A 23,763-nucleotide genomic window follows, 5' to 3' on the forward strand; every position below is an offset into this window, starting at 1 on the left:
TACTTATCATCTATTTATTTTTTGGTGCAGTGTGTGTGTATGTGTGTGTGTAGATGTCAATTTTATTTGAGGTTGTTCTTTAATACATAGAAACACAGTCGATTTTTGTGCTTTGATCTTGTATTCTGAAACCTTGTTGGCCTCATTCATTTGCTCTAGTAATGTTTTAATGAGTTAATTAAGATTTTTCTAGATACAACACCATGACATCTACAAATGGGAATATTTTCATTTCCTATATGTCTGTATACCTGACTCACCCCTCCCTCCCTCCCTCCTCTCTCATTTCACCTCATCACCAAGACCAACTAGATGGAGCACGTTGTGAGGGAGATACACAGGAGAGTTGACTTTACTAACAGTCACAGTGCCACATTAAATAGAAGTGATGAGAACAGACATCCTGTCCCGTATGTCTGATGGTCCTGAGTGTGAGGCCAGTCTTACAGAAGCTGGCTTCCTATGACTGTCTTTACATGATAAGAGTCCAGGTGAGTGAGCAGAAGTTGCTGGGTCCAGACTAGGAATAAAAGCTCCTCTGTCCTGTCCATCAGGAGGTTTGGTGTTGTGACCAAAAGAAAAGACGTGTTGTCATTAATGCATCTGTGTATTCATGAGACATCTAGAAACCAAGGAGTCTGACTGACATTAACATGTAGGCATCTGTTATTTGCACATCAAATGAGATACTCATTTTCCATCCTGTCATTCCACATTTGGGGGCCCACTGTGTGTGGTAGGTACTGTGCTGGGGTCACCAAGATGAATTAGATGCAGCATCTCAATGGGTTTATGGAGACTTTACGGGGGGGGGGGGGGGGAACACAGGTATATAAGCTAAGTATTCTTTAACTCCTATTGAAGTAACCTGTAGGAAAGACACATATTTGGGGTTCACCCTTGGCATAGTCTCTGCAGCACAAAATAAAAATGTTTACAACTAGAGTCTTGAAAGTTCTTTTAGCCAGTCCTCTGTCTTTCAGAGAAGGACCCTCTTACCTTAGTCAACAGTTGCTGTTCTCTCTCCTGCTCACCAGGAGGGTGTGTGTGCGCTCCCCCCCCACCATTCTCTGCAGCCAGCAATCCATGCACAGCCCACTCCTGGCTCCATTTGTTGTGTCTGCTGTGGGTAACCTAACACCGCCCCTACGATCATCGTTAATATGATCGTAGCTCTAGGGTTGCTAGCCTGTGGAGAGTACGAGGCATTGTCCTTCCAGGAGATGCTATGACATGGAACTGACAAGGGGAGGGGGTGCTATCTGACTGCCAAGCTGAGCTACCCAGAAAGCTTCGGGGAGGCTCCTGTTCAGTTTAATTGCATGTTCAACTTTCATTGCAAAGAGGACGCTCCATCGCTTTTAAACTTGTCAATTCAGAGGATTAACTGGGATATATACAAAGTCATACCTGTGTGCTCACTGTTAAGTCATCTTTCCAGATGAGAATGAAAGTAGTATTAGCGGAAGCAATTAAATATTTAATTTTAAAATCTTTACAGCTTTTAATGCCTATTCGGAATTTTATGGTACACGTGTTTCCATTTTTACTTTTCTGTTTAAAAGAAATACTTTGCTCTAACTTTATTATATACTATTTATTATAGCAATGGAAACAGCATCACGTTTTTATTGCCCCACTGGTGCAATGGAATGGAAACCTTGTGGTCCTGGGCTGCAAAAGAAATGAACGAGCTCCACAAACCTTTCAGGTTTAATTAACTTTTAAACAAACCTGGAATTCTAGTTCTCCATTTTTCTTTTTATTGCAGCGTCTTTTTCCTTCTGGTTATGTGAGGGAGTGAGATAAGCCGGCCGAGTGGTCTCTGCTCACATTGTTTACTGCACAAGAAACAGCAGCAGGTTCAGTCAAAGGTGACCAGGAAAACCCCCGCTGCTTGTGCCCTGCACATGTTCAACTCCTGCAGTCAAGCACTGGCCCCTCTCCTTGCGGACTTCTGGTCTGAAATAAAATTAAGAAGTAGAGCGAACAGCACTTTAAACACCAGCCGCAAGGACTGTATGCTGTGTATGGACACCCTGAACAAATTGGAGAATGACAGGATTGTGGGCCGCCCTGAATTTGGTGCTGTTAGACATGTGGGAGAATAGAACAGGGGATGCAGAGGAGTCTAGAAAGTTCCAGGGCATGGCAGCCTCTGCTGGCCTGATCCTATTGGGGTCAATCTTACTGGGAGAGGTATAGCAGGTGGTTTTAGCAGAGCTGTTCTCTGTGTGCTTGTGTGGGAAAACGCCTCATAAGGCCCAGCAATGCTTGGTCACTGTTCCCCAATGTAGGCTCCAGCTCTCTTCTGGGATTTGCTTTTGGGAGAAGGCAGAGCAGGGTGTGGAGGACTGTTACTGGGCAGGAGGTTTTGCGATAGCAGATAATTTGAGTCTTGCTCTTAATTCTCTTGCCTTCTCTGTGTGACCTTGGGAAAATTACCTGGTCCCTTTGAACCACACTTGCCATATCTGCAAAAATTGGATTGAATGAGTGATTCCCAAACTGAACTCACGAGAGTGCATTGAGCCGTCTCAGAGATGAGCCTGTGCCCACCACTGGAGTTCCTGGGAATCACTTCCAAAAGGGAGCAGCCTCAGTTTCCTCTCTTTCATTTGTGCTCCTGCAAGGTTTGGTTTGAACGAAATGTTTGAATATCAGGGTGCCTGAAGCAGAGCTTTCTGGTCTCTCACAACCCAGTTGTCTGTGACAGATATCTTGTCAGCTGCATGGGGGTACGGGGGCATCCATGATACTGGGCCATCTGCATGGGGGTATGGGGGCATCCATGATACTGGGCCATCTGGCTTTCTCAGGTAGCACGGGCATGAGGATCTTAAGGGAAGGAAACACATGTGCAGCGAAGGGAAGCTGCCAGGTGGCGTGTGGGTTTGCACTACCTCAATTTCCGGCTAAGCGCCGCCCCCATGCTTACTTGGCAATCTTCCCCTTTGCTGTAAGATTGGAGGCACCCTGGGGAGAGGGACACAGGGTTTTGAAGGCAGCCTCGTTTTACACTCTCTGACCTCAGCAGCTCTTCATGGCAGCTGTCAGGCCCTAAGCCCTGACCCTTTAATGGCTGTCTCTGAGGTTAAGGCGGTGATTAGCACCTGTCAACTGCCCATGGGTTTCTGAGCCCGCCTCCCTGTGAGCTGCTTGCTGGCTCCTATTAAGTGGGGCTGTGCCTGTCTCTGTCAGGCCTTCCTCTGACTGCTCCTTACCCTGAGACTGTTTCCCCTAATAATGGGCCTTCCTCTGTCACAAGCTTCTTCCCTGTGCTTTGGGTGCAGAGCCTGGCTCGGCTGTGTGGCAGGGAGTGAATGCCGGGGCCATCCCGCTTTCCCTGCTGTTTTAAGAAAATGCAGAGTCCTTTTGCTCCTGTCTCCAGAAACCCTGGGGAACATAGTGGCCTTGGAATGAAGAGTTGGCAGGGGAAACTGTCATAAAAGAACCATTTAATTGAGGAGCGCTGCAGACCCAGGGGTGGTGAGCAGTTTAATTAACGTTTATTGGGAATGAAGAGCTGATGATTTAAAAGTGGAAATTCACTCTCATTTCTCTATCTCTCCATCGTGTTCTTGCCCCCTTTGCCTGATTCCTATTTCTGCCAGTTTTTATTGAGTGCCCTTGGCGAGAGCAAGCTTTCTGTTAACCACTGGCCCTGGGATGGGCAAGGATCCAGACCTATCACTAGGGGCTGGCAGTCGAGCTCAGGGGAGAGCTGAGTGGACAGGAGCAGAGGAGAGCTGGAGCCCTGCACCGAGATTCTGGAAGGATCCCCTACCAGGCCCATGTCCTATAGCGCTGATGGTCCTAGAATGGTAGCGAGGGAATCTGGGCAGGTGGCAATGAGCAAAGTTTGAGGGAGCCAGAGGGTTTGGAATGTTGTATGCTCAGATGCTTGGAATGAGGCTGGGGGACTGGAAAGGGAGGGGCAGGTGACAGGATGGAATGAATAGAGCCAGGCCATGCAGAGTCTTGAATATCATACTAATTACTGTGCTAATATGCTGGTTAATTTGGATTTTATCCCAAGGATGTGGAAATCCTCAGAAACAGTGCGAGCAGGGTGGCCTTTGAGGCTTCCTAGGCTGTTCAGCATGGACGTTACGATCAAGGGGAGTTTAGGTGACTGGTGTTTGAATCCTGCCCTGACAGCCTTCCACTTGTAGGCAGGCTATTCTGCTGGGTCTGTGAGGCCTGGTCTTTAAAACAGAGATAAAAATCCTATGGTCAGCCGGGCTGGTGGTGGCACACGCCTTTAATCCCAGCACTTGAGAGGCAGAGGCGGGCCATCTCGGTGAGTTCGAGGTCAGCCTGGCCTACAGAGTGAGTTCCAGGAAAGGTTCCAAAGCTACACAGAGAAACCCTGTCTTGAAAAACAAAAAACAACAACAACAACAACAAAAATCCCACTGTCATGAGGACTAACTAAGTGCACTCATCAAATGCTGTTACCCTCAAGGGCATATAACATATAACATATAGCATATAGCACAGCCCTCCATATAACATATAACATATAGTGCATCCCTCCACTAGGGAGAAGCTAGAACCAAGGGTCTTATAGTACTACCCTTTCTAGCAGTTAGTGGCTGAATCCATTTGGCAAAAGGCTTGGGAAGGAGCACTCGGGGTCACAGATGAGGGCCACCAGCAGAGCTCATGGGCTCCTGCATCTGCTGCTTTGTAAATTTTAGGAGGGAACTTCTCCAAAGGGCAAAGTCAGAGATTGTCTGGTGAGCCAGCACCCAGGGTCAGGTTTCCTTTGGGGGTTTTCTTTCTTTTATTTATTGAAAATAAATTTGTTCATACAATATATTCTGATCACGGTCTCCCCTCCCCCAACTCCTCCTAGATCTTCCTCACCTCCAGACACAACGGGACTGACACACAGGTGAACTCTCAGAGACTATGGCAGCAGCACACACAGGCTCTAGTCAGAAAGGGCCCCAGCGCTGAGGGGAGAAGGGGACATGAGCTCCCATCCCTAACCAAGAAGCTATCTCCAATTGACATCTGCTTGCAAAGGTAAAATCTGTTTTCTCCAATGGAGCTTCACTGGGTGTATTAGTCAAACTTACGGGAAATAAAGCCTCATGCCCCACAGTATAAGACCAACACAGAATGAATTCAACAGTATTTTTATAGACTTTTTTTTTGTTTCATATTGTTTTGTTTGGGCATTTTTTTTAGTTACTAGTCTTTTGCTTGCATATTATGTTTTCAGGCTTCATGTTTTTATGGGCTTTATGTGTGTTTCTTGTGCTTTTTCTTTTCATCCTGGCAGGCTTTTGTTTGTTTGTGTGGTTTTGCCTGTTGGTTCTCTAAAGAAAGAGAGAAAGGAATATGGAGTTGGGTGAGTTCATGCAGTTGCCTTAAGACTGAGCTTTGAGTCTTGCTGTACTGGTTCATTTTGATTATCTACCTCAGAGGATCCAGAATAACCTAGAAGACAAGTCCCTGAGTGTGCTTGCAAGGGATCCTCTAGATTTGGTAAACCCTGAGCAGGCCTCTGAGGGGTTGTCTTGGTGTCTCTAACTGACCAGGGAAGACACTGTGGCAGTGGGTGATCACCATTTCTTGGACTTTGGACCTGGACTGCTTTAAAAGGAAAAACCTCAGGCCGGGCGGTGGTGGCACATGCCTTTAATCCCAGCACTCTGGAGGCAGAGGCAGGCGGATCTCTGTGAGTTCGAGGCCAGGCTGGACCGACAGCCTCCAAAACAATACAAAGAAACCCTGTCTCGTAAAAACCAAAAAAAAAAAAAAAAAAAAAAAAAAAAAAAAGGAAAAACCTCACTGAATGTGAGCTTTCAGTGTTCTATGCTTTATAACCTCAGAGGAGACGTGGCCAGCTTTCTCAAATGCCGTTGCCAGGATTTCTCCGTCACAACGTCATACCCTTGAACTATCAACCAAAATAAAGTGTTTCTCCTGTGGGTTGCTTTTGACTCTATCACAGCATCGGAAGGAGTGACCCAGGTGTGTGCTAAGATGCCCTTTCCCATTTCTTAGTCTTCAGTAGTAAGTGCGTGTTTTTAAGGGAAATGTGCCAGTGCGACTGGTTCTAGATCCTATGGAATCGGCTAGGTGATGGGCTGCAGTCAAAGTGAGTGACCAGGGAGGGGTGTGTCTGCAGCAGCATCTGTAACTCTAGCAGGCATTTGGAATGTAGTAGCTTCCTGAGCATGACTGCAGTCCGCATGGACTGCTAGAGCAAGACTGTGATTACATTCAGTAATAAAGTGTGGGTTTGTATGTTGCTAAGGTTTGGGTGCGGTTTGTTCCCCAAAGGTTCATGCTGGAGGATTTGTCCCCTGTGTATTGAGGACAGGTGGCGTCTTTAAGAGTGAAACCCAGTGGAGGGTGAGTGGCATTGCCTTTGGAAAGGAAGACTGTAGGGCTGGGGCAGTTTACATAGAAGAGGACCATGCTATGCCTGGTTTCCTCTGCATGTGGACATTGCTTTTTTCATTTTGTTTCTTTTCTTTTATTTCTCTATTTCTTCCCTCCCTCTCTCCCAGTCCCTTCCTCCCTCCCTCCCTTCCTTTCTGTTTCTTTTTGTTTTTGTTTCTCTGCTATGCTGTTATATAGCCAGGAGTCCCTTTATAGATGCTGGTACTGCATACAGAATCGTAAGCAAAAATTAACCTATTGTTTGTGTTTCTCAGCTTCAAGTATTTTGTAACCGCAACACACGATGACCAAAATTATACATATTCTTTTAGATGCTTCTTTCCCAGGACAGTTGAAGGAACTGCATTGTTCTGAACTTTCAGCTCACTGGGAGCCTCCTGTAAAGTTGGTCTGACTCCTCAGTTCCCACCCCTAGGCAAATGCTGGGGTAGAGGACAGGGAGAAGCAGTCGGGTAACATTCACTGCTGCGTAACTCTGCTCAGCTCCCCTAGACTCCTCAGGGACTGGGAGTGGCGTGGACCAGTGATGGGAGGCAGCATGTAAGGCAATCTCACTCTTCTTCCCTGACTCCTTGTGTTGCTTAACTGATACATCCCTGCTCCAGGTAAAGGAGAGAAGCCCACAGACGGAAGATGCTCTGGGAGATTTGCTGTTCTATTTCACGGACTGAGATTTTAAGCAATTATACACCAGATTTCTTAAATCTTAGTCACTTATTAGACTAGAAGTTAAGCACTATCTCTAGATTATACTTAGTAATTAAGTATAATAACATATAAAACAACATTTTTTTTTCAAGGAAGAAAAGGGGATGCATTCTAGAATTTGCTAACAAGTGCAGCATGCATATGAGTACAAATGGGTGTTGTGGCTGGTTTGGGAGAAGTAAATGTAGCATTGATGAAACTTGTTTATTGGGGTAAGAAACCAAAGACATGGACCACAGCGCTGAGGCAACATTGAGTCCTTCCTCTCACAAAAGACAAGAAAATGAACTCACAAAGTTTAGTTTCTAGTACCATGCCAAGTATGCACTTCAGAAGTGATGACTTTTTTTTTTCTTTCTTAAAGTGGTTGCTTCTAAAAGGCACAATTCAAAATAGTTGCTGCAAGAATAGACATGCTGAAATCTTAATGGTGCAATGCTATTTTGTTGGGTAAAAAAACAGGGCTGGATAATGACGAATCATAGCTATGCAAATGAAAAGAAAGATCATCATGTCTTGTGCTTCGGGGTGTGAACTGATGGCAAGACTTGGACCATGTTTCTCAGTGGAGAGATGGATTTCAGATGGAAAGTTTCAGTGCTATGTGCACCTCCCTCCCTTAAGGTTCATTAGCAGTACATGAAATACTAAAATAATTGGTCTTCAGTCAGCCTTCCTGAGGGTCTGCCTCTACAAAGAGGCGGGCTGTGCGGCCGCATATCCTCCTAACTTCCTCTTCCTTCTCTTTCCTCTTCCCTCTCACCCGCTTTCTCTCCTCCCCATGCACACATCCTTTGCTTCTAAGAACTTATATTTTCTGCTGCATTTTTAATTAATTTAACTTTTACATTCCAATCCCAGTTAGAACTTATATTTTAATGGTAATAGAGAACTGAAAACAAGTACAAATCTATATAATGAATATTGTAGAGCTTATTTCTAATAAATTTCGAAGGAAAATCAATGGAAACGAAGGTTCTAAATCTTGACCGAATTAAACAATGGAGTCTTTTACGCTTCTGTTTTTGTTTATATTTTTTTTCCAAGCAAGGGGTGTTATTTCCAGTTGTTTCAGACTAAGAATAACATTACCACCCAAGAAGTAATAACCCAGCCCCATGAAATAAGCAGAAAATTCAAACAGTAGTCGGTGACTCAGCTACCAGGTACTTACCAACCCTGCAATTACATTCTCACAGCCCTCTGTAAGTGGGTGAACTGATTTCAGACCAGTATTATTATTTTGGTGACTGACTTCCTGCTAAAGTGGCTTGATGATAATTGGATTTGTTAATAATTTCTTTAAAAATATTGTACATATTTGTTTCAATATAGGTTTTTTAAACTTTATATTAACAAATGAAGTAATTTCCAAACTATTTTTAAGTTAATATACTAAAGCTTTCCAAATAAGATAATGAATAAAGGTTGCTTAGTAAATTATTTAATGAATGATTCAGACACAATAGCTTGTCAGCTTAGACCCTAACAATCATACTGTACCCAAATAAGTTCCAGAGAGTTGAACATTGCAGAGAAAATTGTGGGAGAATTAGCAGAATCTATGCAGGAGTGACTTTGTTCATGGGTTAAAGCCAAAGAAGGCATTAATGAGAAAAAGAGAATATTTGAATATTTCAAAGCTAAAACTCATACATGCGAAGAGGCAAGCAACTGGGGAAATTTACAGTGAGTTTGTAAAACACACACACACACACACACACACACACACACACACACCGTTTTGAAAAATGTATCTCCTACTGAAATGTGTAAGGAAAGGACTAGTGTCCTTAGAAGTTGGGTGTGAAATACAATAGCTACCTAGCGCACAGTTTTCTATGACTATATGGATTTACAGAAGCTGATTACACTGATTGTTTTTGTACTCAGAATGTGTTGTAACCAGATTTTCTCACAGACTGGCACAGCCTATGTCTCTAAGAATTCTACGGCACAGTTTTTCCATGCTTCCAAAGTTTTTATTGGTGAGAGAGTACAGCCCTATGTTGGTGGAGTTTTAAACCTTAAACTAAGTTTTCAATGTTGCATGCCAGGGTTAGAGAAATCAAAGAGATGTTTTCTAGTACCTCATCTGCTTTTATAGCCAGAGCCTATCATTAGAACTATGGTTATGGACAGATGTTTAACAAAACTGAGTGATTTACCAAGAAGCCTGGCAGTTGCTTTTATCCACTGTTCTAGAAGAGGCATTTGCCACTGGAACCTATCTTAGCAAAAAGGAAATATCATTTGAGGTCCCACGCCTTTCACAATGTGCCATCGTTATCTTTAGAGGCCTTAGTAAAAGAAACACATTAATTACCATCCTGAAGCATCTCTGGGCTAGCGTGACTTTAATATTATGCTAGGGCTCTTTGTCAAGCATGCCAGTCCCTTATCTTGTTTTTATAGCAGAGGAAATAAAGGCACTGGAGACCTATCTCTGAGGTCACACAACAAGTTAACAGCAGGTAAACATTAGAACCAGCAGCTCCAGAATTCCCACTGGGTGTAATTAGTTCACCACAGGCAGGAAATGGCAGCACTGAGAATAAATGACAGGTGTGGTGTTTGGGGACCTGGTGGCTGGTGGGAATTCTCTGTACTCTTCTGAATGGTTAATTAACTTAGTGTCTCTTTGAAGGTCTCCCTGTATAGAATGTGGAGGCCTCTCAGCCCTGTACTTCTTCTATAGGCTAAATGAACACTGTGTTTGCCCCAAGGTTTTTGGAGGGCTTGCTGGGTGATGATACTTACTGGGTGTGAGTCCTGAGTAAGTTTTAAAAGCCTTTCAGTCACTTTCGGAAGCTTTATGGAGTTTCTGTTGTTTCATCTCGAAGGATCTCAGTGTGCCTCGGAAGGATAAGGTTGGGAGTGGAGGGCAGGGGCTTCTGCTTTTGCCTCTTGGTATTGCCAGCCCCCCCCCCACCTTGTTAGTCAGTGTGTGGACAATCTGTGGCATGCATGCCTGCCTTTGTCTTCTTATATAGGTACCACATTTTCAGACATCTGTCCTCAGGCATCTGAAAATATCCTCGCAGGAAACAGTGTAGCGCTTGACAGTCCTGGGGAACACTTTCAGAGAGCACCAGGGAGGGCAGAGGCACTCTGCCAAGTTGGAACCAAAGGCTAGTTCCATCATATGTTCCAACGAGCTCATTCATCCTAGAATCATGGTCGTCTGGATTCCACTGACCCCCTTGCTAGGACTGGAGAGAGATGATGTGGGCTTCTGCTCTAGGACGTGGAGAAGGGCTCTTGAGTGGGCTGTCCTTTCTGTGCTTGCGTACTTTCTAGAAGACTGGACTTGCTCCTTATTTGATCACAGCTGTCTCTGGGGGGCACAGTCTGTAGATTGGAGGCATCAGTGCCACCTGGGAGCTTAGAAATGCAGGCTCACAGCTTTCTTCACCTGAGTCTTCATGTGCTTTCCAGGCGGTTCGTAAGTATACTTAAGCTTGGGAATTGCTGTGGTACAATTGCCACTTCTTTAACTGGTCAAAACAGCTAGTCATGGGGGAAAGCTTCATCCTGAGCCTGCTTTTTCATCTGTATACCATGACCCTTAATCACTTACTAACTTAATAACATCACATTTCAATAATAATGACATATTTCAAATTTGTCTTTATGATAAATTAAGACATTTTCACTATAAAATCCCTAAGGACACATAAAAGTGGAAAGTAAAAAAGCAATTCACCCCTCAGATGTATTCTAAAATTATTTCTGTGCATAATTAAAAAATTTTGTGTGTTTCCGCCCTCCAGCACCACCAACATTGCAGGCTCTCTGTGTGGTTACTGTAGGAAAAAAAGCAATGGGGAAAAGTGTAAGGAACTTGGAGACAGATTTGCTAACATAGTGTTGGGGTTTTTGTTTGTTTGCTTGAGACCGATCTCTGTAACAGCCCTGGCTGTCCTGGAACTCCCTTTGTAGACCAGACTGGCCTGAAAATCGCACAGATCCACTCTCTTCTGTGCCATCACCACCTGGCCAGGTGTTAGGGTTTTATATAGTAGCATTTCACAGTCTGTGGTGTTTTGAAAGAAAATGCCCTCCCCAAAGAGTGGCGCTATTGAGAGGTGTTGCTTTGTTGGAGTAGGTATGGTCTTGTAGGAGGAAACACATCACTGTGGGGGTGGGCTTTGAGGTTTCCTATGCTCAGGAAAGCACCCAGTGTCTCAGTCCACTGACTCCCTGTTGCCTCCAAGATGTTCTCCATCACCATGTCTGTTTCCATGCCTCTGTACTCCCTGTTGTGATGGTGATGGACAGAACCTCTGAAACTGTAAGCCAGCCACCCCAATTAAATGCTTTCTTTATAAGAATTGCCATGGTCATGGTGTCTCTTCACAGCAATAGAAACCCTAAATAAGACACAGCCTTTCTTTCCTTTGGTTTCAGAAAATCTCTTTAGACAATCTTTGTCTTGAAAGACCATCATTTCTCTTATTTTATTTTGTATAAAAAGAGTTCTGATATAATCATAATCATTGATGTCTGAAACAGCAGTTTTGCGATTGGATTTATGACTTTATTTTCATCTTGGTGCAAATGAAAATTTTAATTGACTACTCACTGGTGTGGCATGTTTTGTTTTTAGATAAATTGTTTTTGGCCAGAAACTTCCTGGGCCATAGAAGATTTGCTTTTGGTCTAGTCATTCTCCTCTCAAACTTGCTATTGGGGTGACCTTTGGAGGGCAGGAGTGAGTGCACGCTCAGACAGTCTCAGGTCAACTGCTCAGAAAATTCTGGATGATCATAGAACCTCACTGTGAAGAAATAGATTTTTTGTTGTTTGTTGATACTGGGAAAATGCACGCCAGAAAAAATTTTGCCCATGTCTCTACCTTTTAAAGACAGTTTGACAGGGAATTGACATGTGGCCTTTAAGCTCCTTAGAATAACTGGCTTTTACATGTGAGACAGGGGAGAAAGGTCGCCTGTATTTTTCCCTGCAGTGTCTTCACAGCATTTTGTTGTAGAGTGCATCACCACCCTAGATAATGCAGAATGTGTTATGATAAGTGAGGCACCCAGAACATCCTTATGGACCAGACTGCCCAGTGCCAGGTGCTTCAAGAGTAAAGCTGTTCAAAGCTCAGCTCAGAAACTCAGGCAGCCAACAAGCATTTCCAGATATTCCCTCTAACTGTGCCTTTCAGAGACCATTAAAAAGATTCAAAGTGTATTTCCAGAAATCCTAAGCAATAGCTAGGATAATTTCTCCACTCTGTTTTGTCTCACACAGTTTTCTTCTCAAAACCCATCCTCACTGATCATTCCCTACTTTTCTGAAGTTTCAGGAACTTCTTCTCTCCAAGTTGGCTATTATTTAGATCAGTTTATCCTCTGTGACTTCTTTGAATTTCCTGATAGCTTCCTGGGAGAGCAAGGAAGAGACCCAGCAAAACAAAATTGTCCATTTTGTGGGTTGATTGGGGGAGTGGCCTTGGGCAAGCTCAGTGGGAAGGATTGTGTCTAATGAGTCATTAATAAGATCATCTTTTTGTTACACAAGCTCCAGGCCATGCCCTGCAGTCCACACCTGTCATCTTGGTGAGGGACTATGTACACATAAGTGGAGTCACTACTTTAGAGCTGTTTAGGAACATTTGTTAATGGAACACTGTTTATACCAACTACGAAACTGGGTTAATCGGGACTGGGTAGAAATGATGGCTGATAACAGATCTTCAGATACCATCCCGACCCAGGCTGTGCTGAAGACCTTAGCTGATAATGTCTTACTATGTTGAGAAGCTGGTTGGGCAGGGAGGATGTATAGTCTGTATATTGCATGAGCCAGCTTGGCTCTGAAGTTTACCAAGATCTTGAAGCCTTGCTACACTTTTAAAATGCCCATATGGTGAATTTCAATATTCCTGTCTCCCATGACTGCAGGTTATCTTTTTTTTTTTTTAAACTACAATGTGACGCCATATTTGTGTAGCATTGGCGGGGTGTGTGGTTCCCTGGGGTGCACACAGCTGCTTTGTTTGTCACACCTGCTCCTAGCTCTGGAGGTTTCTGGTCAAAGCCTGAACAGTTTGCATTCGTATACAAAGGAGTTTAGGATTTACCCCCAGGCAAACATGTTAACTTGATGTGTAACTTTCTTTTAGCCCCCCATCCCCAGTTGCTCTTTTGAAGTATGGATGTATACATTCCTGGGAAAGTAACCATTAGGGTTCTGAATAAATGAAAATTTGTAGATGGGTGGCTTTCTGTGACTGGTAGAATGGAGCACGCCTTGCAGCAAGGCTCTGTGTCCTTCCTCTGTTCTTCTTGCTTCCTTCCTCTTCCGTCCCTGATGCTAAACACTGGGCTCCACCTCCTCCGTGTTCCAGCCTGCTGGCTATGGTCTGCTGCAGGACGTTGCTGTGAACATTTCTTCTGCCTGGAATGGTCTTCCCCACGTGTCTGTGAGATCGTTCCCTTTCCTTCGGGCCCAAATAGTGGCTTCCTACAGAATATGCCCATGGCTAGCCGTCTGTGATACCGGTCCTGCCCTGGGGGCCTTCCACGTCTCATAGCCTGACTCTCTCCTCTCTCTTCTTTTCTTTGGACTTACCGATGTCAAATGATATAAGTTATCTTAGTTGTCTCGTTGACCACTTCCGGTCTCACACTTGAATGCATCCAACACACTCTTCCTAGGGGCAGGGTAGAGTTGAGAGTTTTAGTCCCAACCAGATTCTATTATGCAGAGCACCAAAAGCGCCCCGTGAATATAAGGAGGGGGAGAAAAAGTACCAAGTGACATTTGTTGGCTCCCATCTGTCATCGCTGACCTCCACAGCTTAGACACAGAATTATCTGGCAGTCAGCCCATTCATTATGCAGAACGGGCTAGATGTTGAGGTGAGCTTTTGAGGTTCCCGTCTTCAAGCAATGTTAGCAGTGTCACTGTTAGCAGTGACAGGAAGTAAGCTCTCAGTTGGAGTTGGGGTTTAAAAGTTTATTCAGCGAATCCAGTAGCAGCTCTTGCTGTACATACATTTCTGGTCTTTCATACTTTTCCAGGAAGTCAACAGGTGGTAATGGACAAAGCCTGTGGATTTCTGGGAGGTAATGACAGAGCATATTTGCCGTGGGATAGGCAAATGGGATCTATGGCACTGGAGTTCCATTATCTTTGGTCCACGCATAAAAGGTGTATGACTTACTTATCACCGAGTCCCACACCCAGCATTAGCCTCACTGCTAGGTGAGGGGCTAGAAGGAGAGGGATTCCTGTGAGGCTCTGTAAACAGTGATAAGATGGTAGGATACGAAGCTCAGCTTGGCAGGGGCTGCCTAGGATCTTGCTGAGTCCACAGTAATACTTAATTAACTGTGCAAACATTCTATTCAAGATAAGACTATAACAGTTGCCTTGGGGAAAATTCTTTGAGTCAATATTTGTTTGATCTTTTATATAGTATTTTGGCTTTGGTATTTGTGCTGTAGCACAGTTTCTATTATAAATGCTATTTTCAAGGATTTGCTGTGTTTGCATACCAGGTCAGTCCTGGAACAAGGAAGGCTGGGAATCACTGTTTAAATAGAGTTTCTAGGGGCTTTCACTGGATCTTTAAAAGGTGAACATTTTGTTTTGTTTTAAGCAATTACTAAAAACTGAAGATTGAACTAAGTGCCCTAGTTCAATCTCTAGAACCACCACCATCATCATCACCCATAAAAGGATAAATAAAATAAAATAAATATGTGCCAAGAAAAATAGTTTGTAATAAGAATTCTGGGGATTTCCAAAATGCAGGATAAGATCTCTGCCCTGGGTTTGTTTGCATGGTAGCTGCAGAAATACGGATTGAGTCAAGATATGCAACAATATATATGTACATTGGATGTGATTTGTTGGACATGGCATGTAAGAAGGGCTGAGTCACTAGCCTGGTGCTTTTCTGAGGGTGAATTATCTCATTTAATTTCCTTAGCAGCCCAGTGAGGAGGGAGCACAGCTGGTATGAACTTTCATGTAGACTAGACAATACCACAGAAGTCTTGAGAAAGGGGAGACCAAAGAAGCAGGAAACCGGAAGGAAAATGCCAGGTCTGGTACTGGTTGAGAAGCGACAGTGGTGTAATAGCAAGAGGGGAAGTGGCCAAAGGTATGCTCTGCTTGTGACTGTCATTTCTCTTCTGCATTTACTTGGGCCTTCCTGGGCTTTTCATCACATGTCTTCTGGTGATGGAGACAACACAGTAAAAAACACGGAATGGCCATGTCACACATGCTATGAAAGAGCAGGGCAAGGAGACAGTTCTGGGTGGAGAGGGGGGGATTTGTTTTTCTTTTTCCTTTTTCTTTATTTTTTTTGTTTTCGTGTTTTAATTTAAATTAGAAACAATTTTATTTTACATATCAATCCCAGTTCTTTCTCCCTCCACCCTCCCATGCCCATCTCCCTTCTGCTCCCTAGGGAGTGTGAGGCCTTCCATGGGGGATCATCAAAGTTTGTTACATCATTTGGGGCAGGGCCTAGCCCCCTCCCCAGCCCTCATTGTGTCTATGATGAGAGAGTATGGTGAGGAGGGATTTGTAATGATAATTTGGTAGGACTGGCTGAGGCAGTTGAGTGAAAATGACAGGAGGAAGTGCTGAGGGCAAGAACTTTCTGGGAAGAAGGAGCACTAAATCCCAGGGTCCTACAATGGCACTGAACCTCATTCAAGGAACATTGACTTAGCCAGAGGGCCGGAAAGTGAATGGTGAAATAGAGGGGCATCCTCAGGGGTAGCGCGTGCTCACTGCCTTTGTTTTTAGTGATGATGATAATGTCAGTGTAAGAGGAGCTTTGCTGTCTTTTTTTTTTTTAACCCTGTGCTTTGTAGTTCCTCAGCTGGCAGGCCCCGCTTAGCATCTCAGGTCTTGACGCATTGTTGATGTGGGCACAGGTGTGACGGCAGCTGCACAGCCATCAGCTGGCAGGTGACAGACCGGTTCAAGCTTGGGAGGAAGCAGGCAGCTCACCCTCATCGCCACCCTCAGTGTCCTCTTGGCCTGTACTCCTGGGTGTCTTTTTCAGTTTTCTGTTTGGTGCTGTATGTGTTCCTGCTGGAGCCTAATCCGAAGGCTCATTGGCTGGATGCTGGGTTCTGGGATCTGCCTTGTTCCTGCTGCCCTATTGTCCAAGTGCACCAGCATGTTCCAGGGCTTGTTGGTTTTGGGACCATCCCCACAGCTGTCTAGGCCCTGTGATGGACACATGTTAGGAATACCCACAGTGTGCTTTTAAGGCATCCACTGCCCTGCTCTGATACTGGTCACCATGCACCTACCACTGCTATGCCTCCATGAACAGTGGATTTGGAGGCTACAGTAGTATGATGGGCTATACTTCTGCAGATACCGGACTCCTGTCAAGATGCCTTGAGCAGCAGGAAGCAACTTGCAGGCTCCTTGGAGCCTGGAATGCCTAGTTCTGATCCTACCCTATAAGCCCAGGCTGCTGGTCTTCATAGGAGTGAGCACAGGCCAGCTGAGATGGTGAGGAGAGGGACATGATGACAATGGTGCACCTGCAGAAGGACAACACAAGTCGAGAAAGGAAGCTTCAATAGCAGACAGGGGTCTGTTGGCTCCATGACGGCCCGGTAGATGATCAGAAACCAGATCAGGTTTGCAGGTTTAAGGAGGAACGTCAACTTAAAAGTTGCAGATGCAAAGAGCACTTTCAGAGAGACATTGAGCCAAGTCATAACCCAGCTATGTGAAGAAGTATGAGGGCAGTGGGGCCCTGGGAATGCACAGTGAGGACCTCTGGGTTAGCACAGGTTCAGGTCAGAGGCAAGCTAGCATTTACAAGTAGGATCAACTATTAGGTCACCTCTCTGATCTCTCTCTGTCTCTCTGTTTCTGTCTCTGTCTCTCTATTCCTTCTATGTAGATCTAAAACACCAAACTTAGGCTGGATTCTCAGAATTAGGGAGCAAACTCAGTGTGCATGTTCTCTTGCTGTTTTTTTCCTGCTTCAGCCATACGGGGTGCACATGGTGATTTTTCCACTTGGCTCTGAGTTGGGGAAAGCTCTCTGAGCCCTTAGCCCCCCAAGAAGAGTCATAGGGCCGAAGGAATGTTATAGTAAAAGCATAATATGCCTAGAAGGTAGCTACATGAAGGTGTGTTCCCTTAGCTAGCTTACGTAGGGTAAATGTCTCCCTGTGCCCACCACTTACTCTCCCGAGAAGTAGATGGATTTGAATTAGCGTTTACTGAGCTTCCAGAATCTCCCGTGACATTGCTTTAGAATGCTAAAATACAATTTGCTTCCTGAATAGGTAATTCTCTCGTGTGGTTCACTATTGGGAAACTGAGAAAGGAGAACCGAGTGAGAACACCGCTTCTCCCATCTACCCTACACCACTTGGTGAGTTTCCTTCTTCAAGGCAAACCATGTATGTTTACATGTCAACACATGCTATGCTGTCTTCCGTCAGGAACAGTAACTGTAAAGAGAAAAGGGGATCTTCTTTTTCTTTTCAAGGTTATCTGTAGATCCCAGATACCTAGTTCCACCTAACCGGAAAATACTGGAAGAACATTGCACTGTACAGAACACATATAGACCTTTTCTCTTGCCATGATCCCCTAAACAATGCAGCATAATGACTCTGCAAAGCACTGACATGGTAGTAGGTATTATAAACAATCCAGAGTTGATTTAAAGAACATGGAAAGCTGGACCTGGGGATTCAGGTCTGCGATCTCAGGTACCTGGAGGCTAAGACAGAAGGTTGCAAGTTCAAGGCATATCTGGGCTGTGGGTGAGCCCAAGGTAACAATTTAGTGGGACCCTGTATTGAAATTAAAATAAGAAAGGGTTGAACCTGTGTTAGCAGCCCCATGTTGGAACACTCACACAGTGTGTGCAAGATCTTAGGTACATTGGGAAAAAATGGCTACATGCAGAATTGATACCACTCACTCGATATAAGGGATTCTGATATCTAGTGACTTGTGTATGTCTGAGGGAATATAGGGCCATTCCCCTAAGATAGTGAGGTGTAATAACTTATTTCATGAGTTAGAGTGATCTGACAGTCATTTGTTTACACTCTGATCATAAATTCAAGTAAAAGGTTCCTATATACCATAGAATACATGCTTGCAATTCAGTCTGGGCCTTGGAGAGCAGTGAAGTGCATGCATCCCCCAGGCAGGAGATGAGGCAGGATCTCAATTCTCACCCAGCCTCAGGAGGAGGAGTTGGCCAGCCCACGTCTACCTGGAATGAAACAAGGGAGAGATGGTCTTGGAAGGATATCTAGGCTGCCCACATTCTTTATATCAGGCCTTAACCCCATAATGCTTATCTTTTCATGATTAGAGCCTCAAATCAGGCCCTATGGGATTCCTATAATTGGACTTCAGTGATTTCTTTTTTCAAAGAGGGTCATCTTTAGCTGTCGGGACTGGCCTCTAACTTGAGGCCTTCCTGCCTCAGACTCTTGTGTGCTGTGACTCTAAGTGTGGACCACTATGTTCAGGTCTGAGTTTTCAGTTTGGACTCTTCCTCATCTCTCCATTCATTTCCTAAATTTGTCTTGAATCTTTGGCTGTTCCTGTTGCTCCCTTAGGTGCAGTGCTGGTTCTGACTAAGAACAATAAACAAATGTTAGTAGAAATAGTGGAAGTAGTTAGTAAAAATGTGGAAGCAGCCAGTTGGGATTGCTTTTACTATCTCTACTTTGATGATTTCGTGAATATATATATATATATGTATATCTATATGTATGTATATATATTACATAATACATATTCATATATGTAATACTCTATATATGTGATTTAACATTGTATTTTGTAGTGTGTATATTTTTTTGGACTTTACACTAGTAAGCAATTAGACTTGTATGTTTGACCTAAATCTGTTCATGTGATAGAATTAAAAAAAGAGATGTATGAGGAAAAAATAGGAACCACTCAACCATGATTTTGAACTCCTTTAAAAACCATCTAGAACAGGGCATGGTGGAGCACACCTGCAATCCCAGCCCTCCAAAGAGGAAGCTGACCAGGAAGACTGAGACATGGAGGGCAGCCTCAGCTACATATTGAGTCATCTCCTCATGGAAACAGTGTCAAAACTGTGGGGGAAAGTAAGAAAGTTGTGTGTTTTATGCAAACAAAAGGCGAGAGGGCAGAGTGACTGGCTGCTCTTCTGGAGAAGGGGTTTTCACAGAGAACAACTTCAGTGAGACCAGAGTTTGACCAGGAACTTGCAGGTCATTCTAAAGCAAAACAAAATGCCTCCTGCAAAAGCAAAAGTTAGAAAGTTGGTCACAGGATGGTTAGGCATCTTGGATGGGGGCTGTTAGTTAAATAAGTCCTAAGTCACTGAAGCGCTCATATTCCAAGAAGCATGCAAGGAAAATAAACATGACTGACATATTTTGAAAAGCAGGGTTAATAGAACCTAGTGTGTCAGGACAAGTTTGGTGGGTGAATAAAAGCAAACAGAAGCAAAAGAAAATAGAAATCAAACTCCCAACAGTGAGGCTGTGTAAGACGGGTGCAGCTTAGTGTGTTGCCAACTGGGAGCCAGGGCCATCTGGGATGGGAAAACCTTCACCTAGAAAGTGCCTCCATCAGGATGGTCTGTGGTAAGTCTGTGGGGCGTTGTCCTGATTTATGATTGATGTGGAAGGGCCCAGCCCACTGTGGGTGGTGCTACCCACCCCTAGACATGTGGTCCTGGATTGTATAAGAGAGCAAGCTGGGCAAGCCTTGAGGAGCAAGCCAGTGAACAACATTGCTCCATAGTCAGTGTTTTGAGTTTCCACCCTGGCGTCCCTCATTGATGGACTGTGATTGGGACGTGTAGGTCTGTAAACCCTTTCCTTCCTGAGTCTGTTTTGGTCAGTGTTATAGCACTGCAACCGAAAGTAAACTTGATACCTTGGAGGGTGAGCCTAGCTCTGCAGCTGAGACAGGAGGATGAGGGAAGCAAGGATGGCCCTGAGCAAAGTCCTGGAGAAGAATCCAAGATGACGGGCAGTGTGGCTTTTCAGTACGACAAATGAAATGTCAAGAATTTAACACCAAAACGAATGGGAACTCTGCGACAGCATCATTATTAAGAATTTTCCACTGGTTTATTTACCTGAGCAATGCACCCAAAGTAATTTTAACTCTATGAATATGCTTTTAAAGGAAACGCTTGACATACAGAAGTCAATTTGGCACAAATGTGCTCTTTAAAGTGTAATGCATATTAATTCCAGCACTCGGGAGGCAGAGGCAGGTGGAGTTCTGTGAGTTCGAGGCCAGCCTGGTCTATACAGTGAGTTCCAGGATAGCCAGGGCTGTTACACAGACAAACCCTGTCTGGAAAAAACAAGAATAAACAAACAAAAAGTGAATGCATCATAAATAATTGAACATTAGATAGCATCTAACCAGAGAGATGGATATGTAAATTTAAGTGTATCCATACAATGGGTTGTTTTATAGATAAAATAATATTTAGGTGGGAGGCAGAATAAACAACAGGAAACTTTAGCAATGGTTGTAAATGTGTAAGAAGATTTTATTTGTATTTATTTGTGATAATGCGAACATTGATGCCTGTAGAGGCCAGAAGAGGGCCTCAGATGCCGTGGAGCTGGAGTTTCAGATGGTTGTGAGCTGCCTGAAAGGGATGCTGTGCATTGATCTTGTGTCCTTGAGCACACTTAATCACTGAGCCACTTCTCCAGCCCATGTAGGATGATTTAAAAAGCAAGCAAACAAAACGTTCTGGATCTAATTACAATGGAGGTTATATTACCTTAAAAGGTAGAATAAATAAATAAGTACATAGCCAAACCTGATGTTGAAAATGGGTTAAAAACATCATTTTCTTTATTCAGGAGAGAGTGCTGTCACCAATACTCCGAGTCTAGGTTGTTCAAGGCATTTTGATGAGTTCTTTAGCTGTATAGTGACCGTCGGTGGTGTGCTGTTACTAGAGTTGATTCTGTGGTGAGGGCAAAGAACAAATTGGGTGAAGTGAACCATTGCTAATCCAGGATGTGGATGGCTTACCGCCTCCTCCTTAACCCAGTGTGTCCCTTCTACGAGTCATTTGCAGTGATGGCCAATTGCCTGCTAGCCATAGACACTTAGTGGCTAGTCCAAGAAGGAAACTGCCACAGGTAGTGGCTCATTTGGCCTCCCAGGAAGTCCCTTGCAAAAGATCAAAGTACAGGTGTGCCCATAGAATAAGCCACCCTTGTCATGTCTTTACACAGAGCTCTGCAGGACAGCAAGGCTTCCAGCCTTCAGTGTCTGGGAAAGCTAAGAGAGCTGCCTGTACATCATAGAAGGTCTTCTCTGAAATCATGTTCTCCTTGTACTTTGAGATCTTATTTTTTTACATTTTGATCTAACACCTCCTTCAATACTCTCTCTCTCTCTCTCTCTCTCTCTCTCTCTCTCTCTCTCTCTCTCTCTCTCTCTCTCTCTCTCTCTCTCTCTCTCTCTCTCGGCTTCAAATTCACTATCCTGTTGGTCCCAGCTTCCCAAATACTGGGATTCTAGGTGTGTATCCCAACTACATCTTTCTTTTCTTTTTCTTTTGTTTTTTGTTTTTCAAGACAGGGTTTCTCTGTATTATTTTGGAGGCTGTCCTGGAACTTGCTCTGTAGACCAGGCTGGTCTCAAACTCACAGAGATTCACTTGCCTGTGCCTCCCGAGAGCTTGGATTAAAGGCATGTGCCACCAACGCCTGGCCATCTTTCTTTTCTTAAAGACAATATGGCTTGTAGAAGGGGCTGTTTATTTTTTTAGCCTGTTTTAAAAACCGTTTGATGGGAATGGCTTTGAAAGGTTGCATCCTCACTTTTAAGATGTTTATAACTAAAAGCAAGTGAGCATGTGAACACATACTGTTTTTATCTGCTCATTTTAGTTAGCGATAGATAGGGTCTAGCTATGTTCCTCCAGGGTGGCCTTGAACTCCTAAACTCTATCGATGCTCTTGCCTCTGCTTCCTGCAGAGTAGTATTTCTGGTACACACCTCCGTGTCTGGCTTAATTGTCCCATTTTGAACCACAGTGAAAAATCCCTACTATTGACATAGTGTGTGAGCTCTTTCTTGGCAAGCATCTTTTTAATAGACAGGTTTCAAAGTTAAACGCTGAAGTCCTCACATTGGCCAGTGACACTGGCACCTGTTCTTCCAATTTGTCATTAGGCTGAAGGTGACTGACTATGTGTCATTAAGAAAGCAGGTGTAATGGAATGACAGTAGGATCTGATGGTGTGCTCTAGGCTGGAATCTACGGCTGTCTCTGAAGGACAGACCTGGGAAGGGCTGTTTCTGTGCTGTTGAATTCTCAGCAGGATGCTCATGCGGAATGACAAGTCAACATTACTAGTTTGTCTGACAGGCTATCAAGGTCAGGTTATAGTGCCTCCCTGCAGGGCAGCTGAGGGCCCCTGGACTGAGCTCGTTCAGTCTACTGGTGGTGGGAGTGCCTTACATTCTCCAGGAAGTTTCCATGGCCCCAGACAGAGGTCCCTGTGTCCTACCATAATGGAATTGTTATCTGGATTGACTTCTGCTTTTGTCCATACTCATAAAATGCATTGTTTACATCTGTGAAGGTTTGGAGGGCATAATCCCTTGCATTAAACCAGAGGCTTGGAAAGTAGCTATCAGATGGGATAATGAATACTCTCTAGTAGTCACCTTGTCCTCTGAGGACTAAACCTTGGCTTTCTCTAGAGCAACCTCGGATACCTTCTGTGTCTTCCATACAGCACAAAGGGAGGTTGTCTTTTCTCTACAGTTCATTAAGGGGAGCCCGAGCCCAGTTAAAATCACTAATTTCAAAGACAGTCACATGGGTGTGGCTGACTTTAAAACTTGGAAGAATAAATGTCAATTCCTACTACTACTGTCACCAAATTTAACCTGATTTGTCTATGTCAAACATTAGACCCAGGGTCTTAACTATGTAGTTCAGGCTGGCCCTGATTTCACACTGTGTAGGCCATGCTGGGGTGACAAGTTTGTGCCACCACGTCAACTGTGGAGCTGCCTATGACTGGCAGGCTGTGAGCTAGGCTGGAAAGCCTGTGGGAGTAACTAGTCCTTGTTCCCCACTGGCCAAGCTCTTACCATCTAGCATGTGTAGACATTCAGTTAATGTCTTAAATGAGTTCATTTCTATTCTGCAGAATTTAACTCTAATAGCCACATAGTTCCAGCTAATATTAAATCCAGTCTAGAGATTACAGACATTTAATGCAATTTGGACTTGAGCCATAGTGGGCATATCCCAGAGTTCAAGTCATAAAACTGACCCCAACACTGATTGCTCTCAGGCTCGTTTTTTTGTTTTCTGTGGCTGTGTTTGAAGCACACTATGGAGTGCATGTTTTTTGCTGGACTGACATTTTTAGAAGACAACCTAGATTCATTCTGCAGTAAAGTTCAAAGATGCTCGTGAACTACCAGGCTCCCTTGAAGTCTCATTACTTATTAAAATGCCATTTCTAGTCACCCTCCCCAGCCCTGCGTGCCTCTTCTTCAGTAACTACATTCATTTTTAGCAGATTCAGGTATTTGGGAACGAATTCATTGCCACAGTGGGAATTACCAGCCCACAGGTGAAGTTGTATGGCGTTG

At 44.1% G+C, this 23,763-nt stretch overlaps 1 protein-coding gene across 11 annotated transcripts in view; it reads left to right on the top strand.

Moving 5' to 3' along the window:
• Lypd6b (LY6/PLAUR domain containing 6B) overlaps positions 1-23,763 on the top strand; it is a 169,329-nt gene that overhangs the window by 12,344 nt on the left and 133,222 nt on the right. For 9 of the 11 annotated variants that reach the window (XM_040745318.1, XM_040745324.1, XM_040745330.1 and 6 more), the window contains exons 2-3: positions 4,862-5,034; positions 17,424-17,512. The exons of 1 other annotated variant lie outside the window; for it this stretch is intronic. The gene's annotated coding sequence lies outside the window, so the exon portion shown is untranslated. The remainder of the gene's footprint in view (positions 1-4,861; positions 5,035-17,423; positions 17,513-23,763) is intronic. One more of the 11 variants, XM_040745321.1, reaches the window with a different exon arrangement.

This window comes from Mesocricetus auratus, unplaced genomic scaffold, assembly GCF_017639785.1.
Source record: "Mesocricetus auratus isolate SY011 unplaced genomic scaffold, BCM_Maur_2.0 Super-Scaffold_100004, whole genome shotgun sequence".
NCBI lineage: Eukaryota > Metazoa > Chordata > Mammalia > Rodentia > Cricetidae > Mesocricetus > Mesocricetus auratus.